Source organism: Oncorhynchus kisutch, linkage group LG21 (genome assembly GCF_002021735.2).
Source record: "Oncorhynchus kisutch isolate 150728-3 linkage group LG21, Okis_V2, whole genome shotgun sequence".
Lineage (NCBI taxonomy): Eukaryota > Metazoa > Chordata > Actinopteri > Salmoniformes > Salmonidae > Oncorhynchus > Oncorhynchus kisutch.
The window spans coordinates 12,473,838-12,486,745 of record NC_034194.2 but is presented as its reverse complement, the minus strand read 5'-3'; the positions used below and the strand labels follow the sequence as shown (position 1 = coordinate 12,486,745).

At 43.2% G+C, this 12,908-nt stretch overlaps 1 protein-coding gene across 7 annotated transcripts in view; it reads right to left on the bottom strand.

Moving 5' to 3' along the window:
- The window catches only part of myo6a (myosin VIa), an 86,900-nt gene extending 77,067 nt beyond the window's left edge, over positions 1-9,833 (bottom strand). For 5 of the 7 annotated variants that reach the window (XM_031800262.1, XM_031800265.1, XM_031800266.1 and 2 more), the window contains exon 1: positions 9,683-9,833. The gene's annotated coding sequence lies outside the window, so the exon portion shown is untranslated. The remainder of the gene's footprint in view (positions 1-9,682) is intronic. The other 2 variants (XM_031800264.1, XM_031800269.1) reach the window with 1 other exon arrangement.
- Positions 9,834-12,908: the final 3,075 nt, after the last annotated feature.

Below are 12,908 nucleotides of genomic sequence, written 5' to 3'. Positions count from 1 at the left end.
GAGCTGAGCCTTCAAAGCCTTGTGAATCTGCCTGCAAAGTCTTTCAATTTCTATGACACTCAGCCTTTCTTTCTATGGCTATGCTTAGCTCTATAAATACAGCACATTACTGGTATGAACTATCGTTTCCTGTTTAATGTGTTTAACATGATTGGATATCAGATATATCAATTATTGCAGCCTGCAAAATGTAAGCTAATGGTGGTATGAGCTCAGAGTGGGAGAGGCCTACTCCAGCAGATTAGTGGACTTTAATAACACATGTCATGCTTAACAACTCTGGTAGAACTTGCATCACGGAGTAAGAGGCAGGTGGAGGTGGTTTGTCGAGACATGACCTATGTCCCAGAGTGAGAGAGACTATAAAAGTATTGCTTCCCTGCCCTGAAGGGTGCGTCGGTTTGCCCTAGAACACAGTCTGTACATACCTGACAAAAACAGGTTTTGAAACTATAGGGCCTAATGATTTAAGTTAACACCTTACGGATACATCTTGTTATATAACTATGTAGGGAATTCAATTTCTCACTGTCATGCTCACACAAAAGAAATGTTTTTCGTCAGAAAGGGTTCCACCCAAAGAAATAGAATGAGTAGAACAGGTTTCAAACCTCTAACCTTGGCAATTGGTCTGGTAAACTCATTCTAAGGTTCCTGACTGCAGGTCAGAAATAGGGCTTTCATCCATGCCCTGTTAACTGGAGCTGACATAAGCTCAGCAGGAGAAGTTCACTGATCCTGGTTCCAGCCAGTCTAGTCTAGGAAGGTAATGGCTACTAGGGGGTCAAGCTCACCAGACATGAGTCTAGGGTTTAAAACAAGGGTTTTAAACTCAGGGAGGTAGCCAACAGTACCTGAACTCGGCCTGTATTACTGCTCATGTTCTCAATTTGACAACATTTCTCCAGTTTGTGTGCCCAGTGAGCGATTGACCCAGTATAGGCAACTGTACAAAAGCTGAAGCACTACTCTCCTAAAGCAAAGCCTTGCCCAAACTAGGAGTGTAAAAGGATAAGAAGATTACCAGCTTTTTGCTATTGAAGTGGACAGGAATCTCCTCCCCTCCCGAGTCCCCCCCCCTCCCTCCCTCATTCCTAGAGACTCCATTTTGTGAACTCCCTCCCAGTCCAGTGAATTTGGTTTTGATGAGGTCAGCAGATGCAGTGAATCCAAAGCTTAACTTCAACCTACAACCCCTGTTACACAGCTTAAAGATTGACAAGAATCATCTTCAAGTCTAACCCCATTAAAAAAAGTTTCTCAGAGGGACTCTACAACTTAAAAGTTAAACATTGGACAAATTCTACAGGTCTAGTAGATCGAATCAATTCCTTCCTATTGGGCCTAATTCCTATTTCATACAGTTGTTTAGAGGTGTTGGGCATACAGTGCATTCAGAAAGAATTCAGACCCCTCGACTTTACACAGTTACTTTACAGCCTTATTCTAAAATGTATTAAAATAGTTCTACACACAATACCTCATTATGACAAAGTGAAAACAGGTTTTTAGAAATGTTCATTATTTAAATAAAATTACATTAGTATTCAGAGCCTTTACTTAGTACTTTGTTGAAGCACCTTTGGCAGCGATTACAGCCTCAAGTCTACTTGGGTATGAAGTTACAAGTTTGGCACAGCTGTATTTGGAGAGTTTCCCCCATTCTGCTCTACAGATCCTCTCAAGCTCTGTCAGGTTGGATGGGGAGCATCGCTACACAGCTATTTTCAAGTCTCTCCAGAGATGTTCGGGTTCAAGTCTGGGCTCTGGCTGGGCTACTCAAGGACATTGAGACTTGTCACTTCCTGGGTTGTCTTGGCTGTGTGTTTAGGGTCGTTGTCCTGCTGGAAGATAAACCTTCGCCCTAGTCTGAGGTCCTGAGCGCTCTGCAGCAGGTTACCAAGGAACTCTGTACTTTGCTCCATTCAGCTTTCCCTCGATCCGGACTAGTCTCCCAGTTCATGCTGCTGAAAAACAATCCCACAGCATGATGCTTCCACCACCATGTTTCACTGTAGGAAAGGTGACAGGTTTCCTCCAGACACAACACTTCAGGCTAAAGAGTTCAATCTTGGTTTCATCAGACCAGAGAATCTTGTTTCTCATAGTACGAGTCCTTTAGGTGCTTTTTGGCAAACTCCAAGCGGGCTGTCATGCGCCTTTTACTGACAAGGTGTGTGCCGTTTCTAAATCATGTCCAATCAATTGAATTTACCACCGTTGGACTACAATCAAGTTGTAGAAACATCTAAATAATGATCAATGGAAACAGGATGCACCTGCGCTCAATTGAGTCTCATAGCAAACGGTCTGAATACTTATGTAAATAATGTTTTTGTTTATTTTTATAAAATTTGAAAAACATTTCTTAAAAAACCTGTTTTCGCTTTGTGGGGTAAATTTGTGTAGACTGATGAGGGAAAAACTTTTATTTAATCCGTTTTAAAATCAGGCTGTAACATGACATGTGGAAGGGAAGTGGTCCGAAAACTCTCCGAAAGCACTTTAAATAACAATTGTCCAAATTCAATCCAACTTTAATCCACAAAAAGATTAACAAATGTTTTGCCCCTAATGAACTGAGCAGCATTTCTGCCTAAGCACAGACGAGAGGATTTGATCCTGATTGCACTGCACTAGATCTAGGATACATCCACTGGTATTTTTAAAAAGTCAAACTGACTAAAAAAAAGGGCCAAGGTGGCTTACAGATTACACATTATTACCTGAAATTAAAGTATCAGTAAAACATTTTAAATGAGCTTAACATGTTCAGTGTCAATTCACTTCTAATGTGCCCAGCCTTATTGGCACCACAGCTTCCAGGAGCTTTTAAACTCCTCTGGCAAGAAGCCCATCACTATTCAAGTTCATATTAAAAAAAAAAGCACACACTCTTATTTTATTTACAATCATGCTTCGAGTCGTGCGCCATAATCTTTGATTCCATCGTCACATACAACGATTCGTGCCAATCTTCCATTGACATTCTGTATGCATAGGCAAATTTTGGTGCGAGTCACTCAAATAAGGATTCCTCTCACTGAAAACGAGACAGAACTGGGGCCCTGTCTGTGCAGTCGGTCTTTTGTCAACTAACCCCTAAGATAACTTCCTCTACCGCCAGTCCCTCGAGACATACACAGACAAAATCTCTTCCCCACAATCTAGTCTTTTCAGGCGTACAGTAATCTCTTTGCTGTGTGAACACCACTGATTATTCTACGTGCACATCCCAAACGGCACCCTATTCCCTTTAAAGCGCACTACTTTTGACCAGGGCCCATAGGTCTCTGGCCATACGTAGTGCACTCGGGAATAGGGTGCCATTTGGGACAGAGACTCTACAGATGCCCACAATGAATAGAGTGGAAGCCTCAGTGGCGCCACGGTCGGAAGACACTCCAATAGCAAGAGGCACACCGCCAACCAAAGAACCAGGAGAGGAGTCCCCACTTCCCCCAGAGGCAAATCAATCTTATCCAGCTAAAGAGAACATGGAAAACACATGGAGATACTGACTGGAGCCAAATGGGACTGGAAGGAAAACCGTGGTGTCCTCTCTCACACAAACACACACTAGGCCCAGGAAACCCTGACCGACAAACCCACAGTAGGGTCTGGAGGCCCCAAGCTGCTTATCCCACTGTGTTTCTTAAAAGCACTAGTTGAGTATCAGCAGAGGTACAGGATGGATAGCAACACAGTGGAGAGCTAAGTTTAGTAAAAAAAAGCTATACATGATTAAAGGCGAGAGAGACACGTGAATAAATGGATGCTGTGGCGAAATGCAGATTTATTTATTTTTAAAACAGTGAACGCTGAATGCTCATCCCATGGGCGAGGCAAAACCTTTTCCACTACTCTATCTATAGAACCAGAATATTTCTGTGTAGAAGAATAGCCAAAAAAAAACAGTCAGAAAACATCTCAGGGAAGCACATCTGCGTGCTCGGCATCTTCACCAGGATCTTGACCTGACTGCAGTTCGGCGTCGTAACAGACTTCAGTGGGTAAATTCTCACCTTCGACTGCCACACTGGAGAAGTGTACTCTTCATGGATGAATACCGGTTTCAACTGTACGAGGAAAATGACGTCATGTTGACGAGCAGTTTGCTGCACAATTTCTGAAAGCTGAAATTGTTCCAGTTCTTCCAGACATGCCACCATCCATTGAGCATGTTTGGGATGCTCTGGTTGGACAACATTCCACTAACAACCTGATGAACTTCATGCGAAGGAGATGTGCTGAGCTGCATGAGGCAAATGGTGGTCACACCGGATACTAACGGCCTTTCTGCTCCAAGCCTCTTATCATTTAAAAGGCATCTTTGACCAAGAAGCAGATCTGTATTCCAAGTCATGTGAAATTCATATAGATTAGTTAATTAGTTGACTTCATGAGGAAATCAGTCAATTGAACTGTTAACTTAGTCAAATATTTGAAAAATGTTTGCCTGTATTTCTGTTCAGAATAAATACCTAATGAGCCTTCAGGGATGGCAATGGAAGGGATCAATAATGCAGTCATATATTACAAATGGAAACTCCTCATGCTTGAGTCAACAGCAACTTTTTAGTCTAAACTCATAGCTTAGAGCACTAGCTGGCTGCAGACAGTGAAAAGAGATGGAAATAAATGGATTTCATAGGCCTCTGTCTAGCCTGTGTGTTGTGGCTGTGTGTTACTAGGGCTATTCAGCCTTGGGCATTGGTATAAAAACTATCGAGCTGATAGTCAAATATTGCCGAGATTACACACTTCCTAACAGCAACAACCCTAAAACATACGGGTACTGGGCAATTTCCATGGTAACAGAACCACAAGGAGACAGGTTTTTACCACCTTACACAAAACATCCACAGAAAATTGCCAAAGAACAGTGCATATGGACGTGAGCATCTCCCTCAGTTTTTTTGTTTTTTTTTGACACCAAGTTTCCCAAAAACTCTAAATGTCTACACTGAATTAAGATGTCAGCTGAAAGAATGGGGTGTCAGATGACACCTTGAGTTTGAAAAAAAAAATTAACACCTGATAAGTGAATGACATCGTGAGTCCCTGATGTGTACTATACAGAAATGCATACTTATAGTACACAAGTACACAAAAAAAAGGTAGAAACAGGCCATATCCTCCTTTTGAATGTTTGGGTATTATTTGACACATTGGCTATTATTCTAATTCTAAAACGAAACGTTGATATTAGTTGGCAAGGGTCTTAACGTCAACATTATTGGGTTGAGGCATTTAGAATAGAAAACAGCTACCAGAAAGTGTTCAAAGTGAAGATCCCTACTCCATCTGTTAAACCAGAAATCAAAATGGCTTTGCTTATTCAAAATCTTTAGGATTGGGAAAAAAGTATATGCCTTCATTTCTCAAAAATAGACCCTTTGCTTTCATTTGACACAATCGTATGCGCCCTTATGAACTTCACATGTTGGTGCTCATGGGTCCTTTTACATGGAAATGGCCTATGTTAACTGTAGCGTGCACTGTAGTCTAAACCATGTAGGCTATTGTCCTTACAGCAATAGTACAGACTATCTGGTACAGAGACACACAGATAGAGGCTAACTCCATTTATGAGGGCAGCCTTGGCTTGAGGTTCCAAAGGTCAAAAACTTGTGATCTCTGGCATCCGGGACAAGGTATAATGCAATGCATGTTACACTCCCTGCCTTAGTTATGTCTGGGTTCATTTGCATGCATGTTGCCAGCTAAATCACGTAAGGCATTAAGTTTGGCAATAAGGCCAAGTTCACAGCTGAGCTATGGAGGGATAAAAACAAATGAACGGAAGAATCGAGCCCACACCCAAAACGCAACAGTCTGATGTGGTAAGTGTCATGCCAAATGTGCCATGGGCAGTACAGAGGCTCAGCCATTTTGTTTAGGAAGTGAAGAAAGAAAACATTCCATAATGGTATCGTATAGATATGTGACAGATTGGGGAGGGGTCTTAATTAGAAAGATGAATACAATTCCACACTTATTCACAATGGGAATATGGTCATATTACCTATGACCTCTAGGGGGCAATGAAGTTCTATCTACCGCAGTCCGTCTGAATCTCAAACTGAACAATTCGCCCATAAGCCCTTTATCGAGTGGGCACTTGCTGTTTTGTTCGATAGTGATCACTAGTCCGCAAGTGTTTGGGCCAAAATGATCATGGAGACGATGCACACTCGATGTCTCAACTGCCACTTATCAATATTTCAAAATCCATTCGCTAGCATTGCTTCCCGCAACCCGTTGTGCATGCCTCACTCGCTATGAAACACAGATACTGGGGCAGAGACAAACTTGCCCTGAGAAAGTTGTAAAGTATAAATCAGTCACCAGTGATTTCATCAGCTGATTTAGTTTGCTGTAGCCTGTCCGCTGCGAGGTAAATTCCCTGACAAACACAGAGATGGAATTTTAGCTAGCTAGCCAAGGATGTTGGGCACTACACTGATATAGAGTGTGTAACTTGTCACTTATTTACTATTGTTTGACAGCTTGCTGATGAAGTTGTCGACATGTTTCCAAAGCAACAATCGATATGTTGTAACATTGGGCCCACTAAAAGCACAGGCAGCAGTATTGACTCAGGGCAGAGCAGGTTGTTTCGCTACTGTTGCTTGCCTTTCTCTGCCATTTTTCCAACGATTACGTGCAGAGTGCTTTATATCCATGGCAAATCATTTGAAAGATGTCTCGTACTAACGTTACAGCATTGATGTGTTAAGTATTTGCCGGTTAGTGGAAGTTGTGTGATAACTGCGCTGGGATTTTTATTTTGTGGAAGAAAAAGTTTTGGTTAGGGATTTTTTTTATTTATTAATGTTAACATCCCAATTGGATTTAAAGGTGAATGTTTACACCCCTAAACATCTTCAAACCAGAACATAATTTGTTTTAAGTGCTAATAGCACAATGAAAGAAAAACTAAATACTTTCCTTTTACAGCTCCAACATCCATTGCCCCTCAATCTAAGTATCTTCCCCTGTACAACAAAGCTAGTTTGGTGGACTTATGATGAATATGTGTGCGCGCACGTACAACAGACACAGCACCTGGAGAAGAGGCTCGATAGCCTACACCGCAAACTGTGTAAGGTGACACTCCTCATCACACTAAACTGAGACTTCAGTCTGATCACTGGGACATGACTAATTCAGCTCACATTACACTAATTACAAAGGTGATGGGGTCTGGAACCTTACATAGGAGCATCATACCATCCAGAAACACGATCCATTTGTGCAGTCCCGTCCCCATTCTGTCATCACTGGCACCCACCGCACTACTGTGGTGGTTAGCCTTAAATCTGCTTTGGTTATGGGTGGAGTCAATGTCTGCGTCCCAAATAGCAACCTATCCCCTATATAGAGCACTACTTTAGACCAGGACCCCAGTCAAATGTAGGGCACTATCAAGGATGCAGCCAACGCCTGATGAAAGGGTCACAGTAACCCTGGCTAGGCCAAAGTGTGGGATGTTGTTTTAGGAAAATATCTCCAAGTTTCACAATCAACACAGACGACAGTAATCAAATAAGTAACCAGCGAGATTGCATTTTACAGCCTCAAACCTTGTTTTACAAGCAGCGCCAGTAAATCCAAAGGCCTTCATACAGGGTATGGCGCCATATCATATCCCAAGGCCAAAATGTAAAAGTAGGCTACAAAAAAGTAAACTAAAATCATTCCAATCCGAATTCAAATGAAACGGCTGTTAAGCATCTAGCAGGGCTGGCTTTAGGACCACGCGGAGCATTGCCGGGAGAGAAGTTGCCAGCCTGCCACGCCTTTCATTTTTTTAAATTAAAAAGCAGAGATGGGGCCAGATGGCTGACCAGCAAATTAAACTGTTTAGGCAGTGCGCCGATTGCTTGAAATGTAACACGGCATTTGAACTTGGCCTTTATAAGCCTCAACCAGATGTTTTAAGCACCGGTTACTTTCAATAATAATGTCAGCATTGGAGGCGTGTCAAATAGGCTAGTGGCTTCCCCTAAAGTAAATTTAATAAAATGTGCCAAGATAATTACTCATGTCTAAACACAAATAAATAAAATCATTCAAAATAATACACCGGAGAGCATGATTTGGCCACAGAGGATCATTAGTCTTTTAAAAGTGACCTGTGGATTGTTTTAAGCGTGCAATTTGGGCAGCGCCTGCCACAAATCGTCTATCAAATAGCTAATTGTTGAGTTGCAGAGGTCAATGAAAAGCAGGTAAATAGACCTAGCTCAATATTTTAAAAACACAATTGTAGGAAAAAAACTGTTTGCTGTAAAGATAATACTAATCTGTCTCTAGTCATCTTACTTCAACTCCCAATTGAGCGCACAGTAGCCTATCTTACTGGCACCAGTGGACAGCATCAGCCATATCCCAGGGAGTGCATGCATATTCACTGTCTTCTTCATTGGATCAGGGCCACTGGAAAGTTTGCCAGCTGAACTGACACCACTGCCTTCTTATGAGTCAGGTTAACTTTAGTGAACGATCCTCCCCTTCCTCCTCTGAGGAGCCTCCACTGGGTCTAGCCATTATGGTCTTCAGAATGTAAACAAAACAAGTTAGTTCAGGAGCTGGGTGTTGAAGTGAGCATTTCATGAAAAGCACTTTGAAGTTTTAATTCCCTCAACATTTACTAGCAGGATGTCACAGGTACTACACCTCTGTGGCAAAAAGCAGCAGTATCACTGTGACATGACTCATACCAATTCACTCTTGTAAAACCAGGTAGGGAAATGACCAAAGATCATAGTCCCTCGAAAAACAATGACAAATAATGTTCTGTGGAAAACGTCCCTCCACAAACAGTGGGACCAATGGAAAATTGTCAACTTGAAACCTCTAGTTCTTTCCATCATCAGTGGTGTGTCTGTCTGGTCTAGTTGTCAGACCCGAGAACAGGGCTGATTACATTGCACACACTGAACTCTTACGTAATCATTAACAGAAAGGGTAGAATTTTCAGGACAGTAGGCTACACATGTGAAAAGAGCATAGGCATTAGTTATTACGATCATAACGAGAGCACGCACACCTGTGTGTCCACATATGACATCTCTGTTTCTATTTTCAACACTGTGTACTGTAAGATATATGCGGGCCTAAACCCATACTTCATTAACACTGTGGACAATGAATACACAAACCGGTACACCACGGCCAGGGGACAAGTAAGGGTTCCATTAATCCTCATGGAGTCGCGTTGGTGATGCGCGATTGACAGGATTCTATTGGAATATAACTATTCCTTGGAACGGTTATAAAACAACCGTCTGGCATGCTCTACAGCTGGGAAACGACTGAACTGAAGAGTGGTGTAACGAACCAGTGATTCCCACATTGTTCTGTCCTGGAGTGTTTGTCAAATGTCGAATTTTCCAAATATATGTTCACATCATTCGAAACCTGTAGTTTTTTCTGAAAGGGAGCATTGCTTTCAGCGACAATGGCAACACAATTCCACGATGCAGCGTTTACGGTTTTCGAAAGCAATGATACATTTGATGTCAATCGCTTTCTGTGTTGACAGCCTCCATTGGCATCAATGTAGCCTGCTAACGTTAGCCAGCCTCGGAAAACTACCACCATTTCCAAAGCTTTCAACAATTACATTGGATTCAGTTTGTGGAGGAAAAAGACAGTCGCGGACGTTACCTACCTCGTATGCGTTTCAACCTGTGCAGTCGGACACTAATTGTCTATAAAACATGTAAAGTTTCCACGATAGACTGCCGGGTGCAGATCCAACCTCCGAGCTCTCCCAGAGCTCCCCTTCCTGCAGCAGCACCCTCAGAAGTCCTGGTGTGTATTCATTACGGTAACCATTTACCGTTTAAGAACCAACCGGAAGCAAAGAGAGCAAAACGAGAGTTTCTATTGGACAAATTCAAGTAGGTTCCGCCCGTTTCGTTTCGTTCGCTTCCGTTTAAGAAACGTTTTGCAACAGAATAGGCGGAATGAATACACCCCAGGGAATTGCTCGTGACGTCATGAGCATCACAAGCAGTAGCATCCATTGACCATTGGGAGCGCTTAACACTGAGTGTCAGTTGAACACATTTAAAATTCTTCACCGAGTATACCAAACATTAGTATCACCTTCCAAATATTGAGTTGCACCCCGACCTTTTGACCTCAGACCAGCCTCAATTCGTCAGTGCATGGACTCTACAAGGTGTTGAAAGCGTTCCACAGTGATGCTGGCCCATGTTAACTCCAATGCTTCCCACAGTTGTGTCAAGTTAGCTGGATGTCCTTTGGTTGGTGAACCATTCTTGATAGACACGGGGGGGGGGGGGGGGGGGGGGAACAGCATCTTTGCAGGTCTTGACACAAGGTGCCTGGCACCTACTACCATACCCCATTCAAAGGCACTTACATCGTTGGTCTTGCCCAATCACCCTCTGAATGGCACACATACACAATCCATGTCTAAAGGCTTAAAAATCTCCTCCCCTTCAGCTATACTAATTGAAACAGATTTAACAAGTGACATCAATAAGGGATCACAACTTTTACCTGGTCAGTCTATGTCATCAAAAGAGCAGGTGTTCTTAATGTTTTCTATATCCAGAGTACGTATCCCTTATCTTTTTTAAACTGTCTATGCATCTACTGTTATGTGGCTCAATAGCCATAATTATTTCCAAGCAATTATGCTGGGTTGCTAAGAAAAGGGAAGACAGACAGCATTGCAGACCAAGTTTCCACACAACACCACGACTTGAGCATCATACATTTTTGAGTGACCTAGTAACATTAAACTGGTGAAGTTTTCCCCCCTAAAGAAGTCATCCAATACCAGATTGAAAGCTGATAGCTACATATCATTAGAGAATCACCTGAGAGGAGGCCAGGGCTACATCTGCTTCATGTTTCTCTACACACAGACAATGGGACAAAATGGTGCCTCAAGTGTACTCATATCACCTCACCGGTGGGTCCCAATAATGTCTCATGTCTCCTGAATTGTTTACTACTTCCCATAATTCTAAAAGCATTGGATTGGTGGAGGTATTGGCTAGTGGTAGGTTCCACCATGTTTCTTATTCCACTAATTTACTTTAAAAGGTACAGGGAAGTGAACAAGTGCACACAATGGGAGGAAGGAGAGCCTACCAGATGAGCTAAATTACTTATTTCCCCCCTTCGAGGCAAGTAACACTGAAATATGCATGAGAGCACCAGCTGTTCCGGATGACTGTGTGATCACGCACTCCGCAGCCGATGTGAGCGAGACCTTTAAACGGGTCAACATTCACAATGCCGCAGGGCCAGACAGATTATTAGGACGTGTACTCCGAGCATGCGCTGACCAACTGGCAAGTGTCTTCACTGACATTTTCAACCTCTCCCTGTCTGTCTGAAATGCCAACATGTTTCCATGGGCAACCTGCCCAAATGACTACTGACCTGTAGCACTCACATCTGTAGCCATGAAGTGCTTTGAAAGGCTGGTCATGGCTCACATAAACACCATTATCCCAGAAACGCTAGACCCACTCCAATTTGCATACCGCCCCAACGGATTCACAGATTATGCAATCTCTATTGCAATCCACACTGCCCTTTCACACCTGGACAAAAGGAACACTTATGTGAGAATGCTATTCATTGACTACAGCACAGCGTTCAACACCATAGTGCCCTCAAAGCTCATCAAAAAGCTAAGGACCCTGGGACAAAACACCTCCCCCTGCAACTGGATCCTGGACTTCCTGGCGGACCGCCCCCAGGTGGTGAGGGTAGGTAACAACACATTGGCCTTGCTAATCCTTAACACAGGGGCCCCTCAGGGGTGCGTGCTCAGTCCCTTCCTGTACTCCCTGTTCACTCATGACTGCACGGCCAGGCACGACTCCAACACCATCAATAAGTTTGCCGATGACACAACAGTGGTAGATCACCAACAACGATGAGACAGCATATAGGGAGGAGGTCAGAAATCTGGCTGTGTGGTGCCAGGACAACAACCTCTCCCTCAACATGATCAAGGATAAGGAGATGATTGTGGACTACAGGAAAAGGAGGACCGAGCACACCCCCATTCACATCGACAAGGCTATAGTGGATCAGGTTGTGCGCTTCAAGTTCCTTGGTGTACACATCACCAACAAACTAACATGGTCCAAGCACACCAAGACAGTCGTGAAGAGGGCAAAACAAAACCTTTTCTCCTCAGGAGACTGAAAATATTTGGTATGGGTCCTCAGATCTTCAAAAGGTTCTACAGCTGCACCATCGAGAGCATGGTTGCATCACTGCCTGGTATGGCAACTGCTCGGCCTCCGACCGCAAGGCAGTAAAGGGTAGTGCGTACGGCCCAGTACATCACTGGGGCCAAGCTTCCTGCCATCCAGGACCTCTATACCAGGCCATGTCAGAGGAAGGCCCCAAAAAATGGTCAAAGACTCCAGCCACCCTAATCATAGACTGTTCTCTCTGCTCCCGCACAGCAAGCGGTAGCAGAGCGCCATGTCTAGGTCCAAGAGGCTTCTAAACAGCTTCTATCCCCAAGCCATAACAATCCTGAACATCTAATCAAATGGCTACCCAGACTACTTGCATTGCCCCACCCCCCTTTACACTGCTGCTACTCTGTTATTATCTATGCATAGTCATTTTAATAACTCAACCTAATCAATTACCTCGACTAACCCGTACTCCCTGGATATAGCCTCGCTATTGTTATTTTATTGCTGCTCTTGAATTATTTGTTACTTTATTTCTTATTTTTTTAAGGTATTTTTCTTAAAACTGCATTGTTGGTTCAGGGCTTGTAAGTAGGCATTTCACTGTAAGGTCTACCTACACCTGTTGTATTCGGCACGTGACAAATAAAACTTGATTTGATATATTTGGGACATAAGATATAGAGGGGAAAG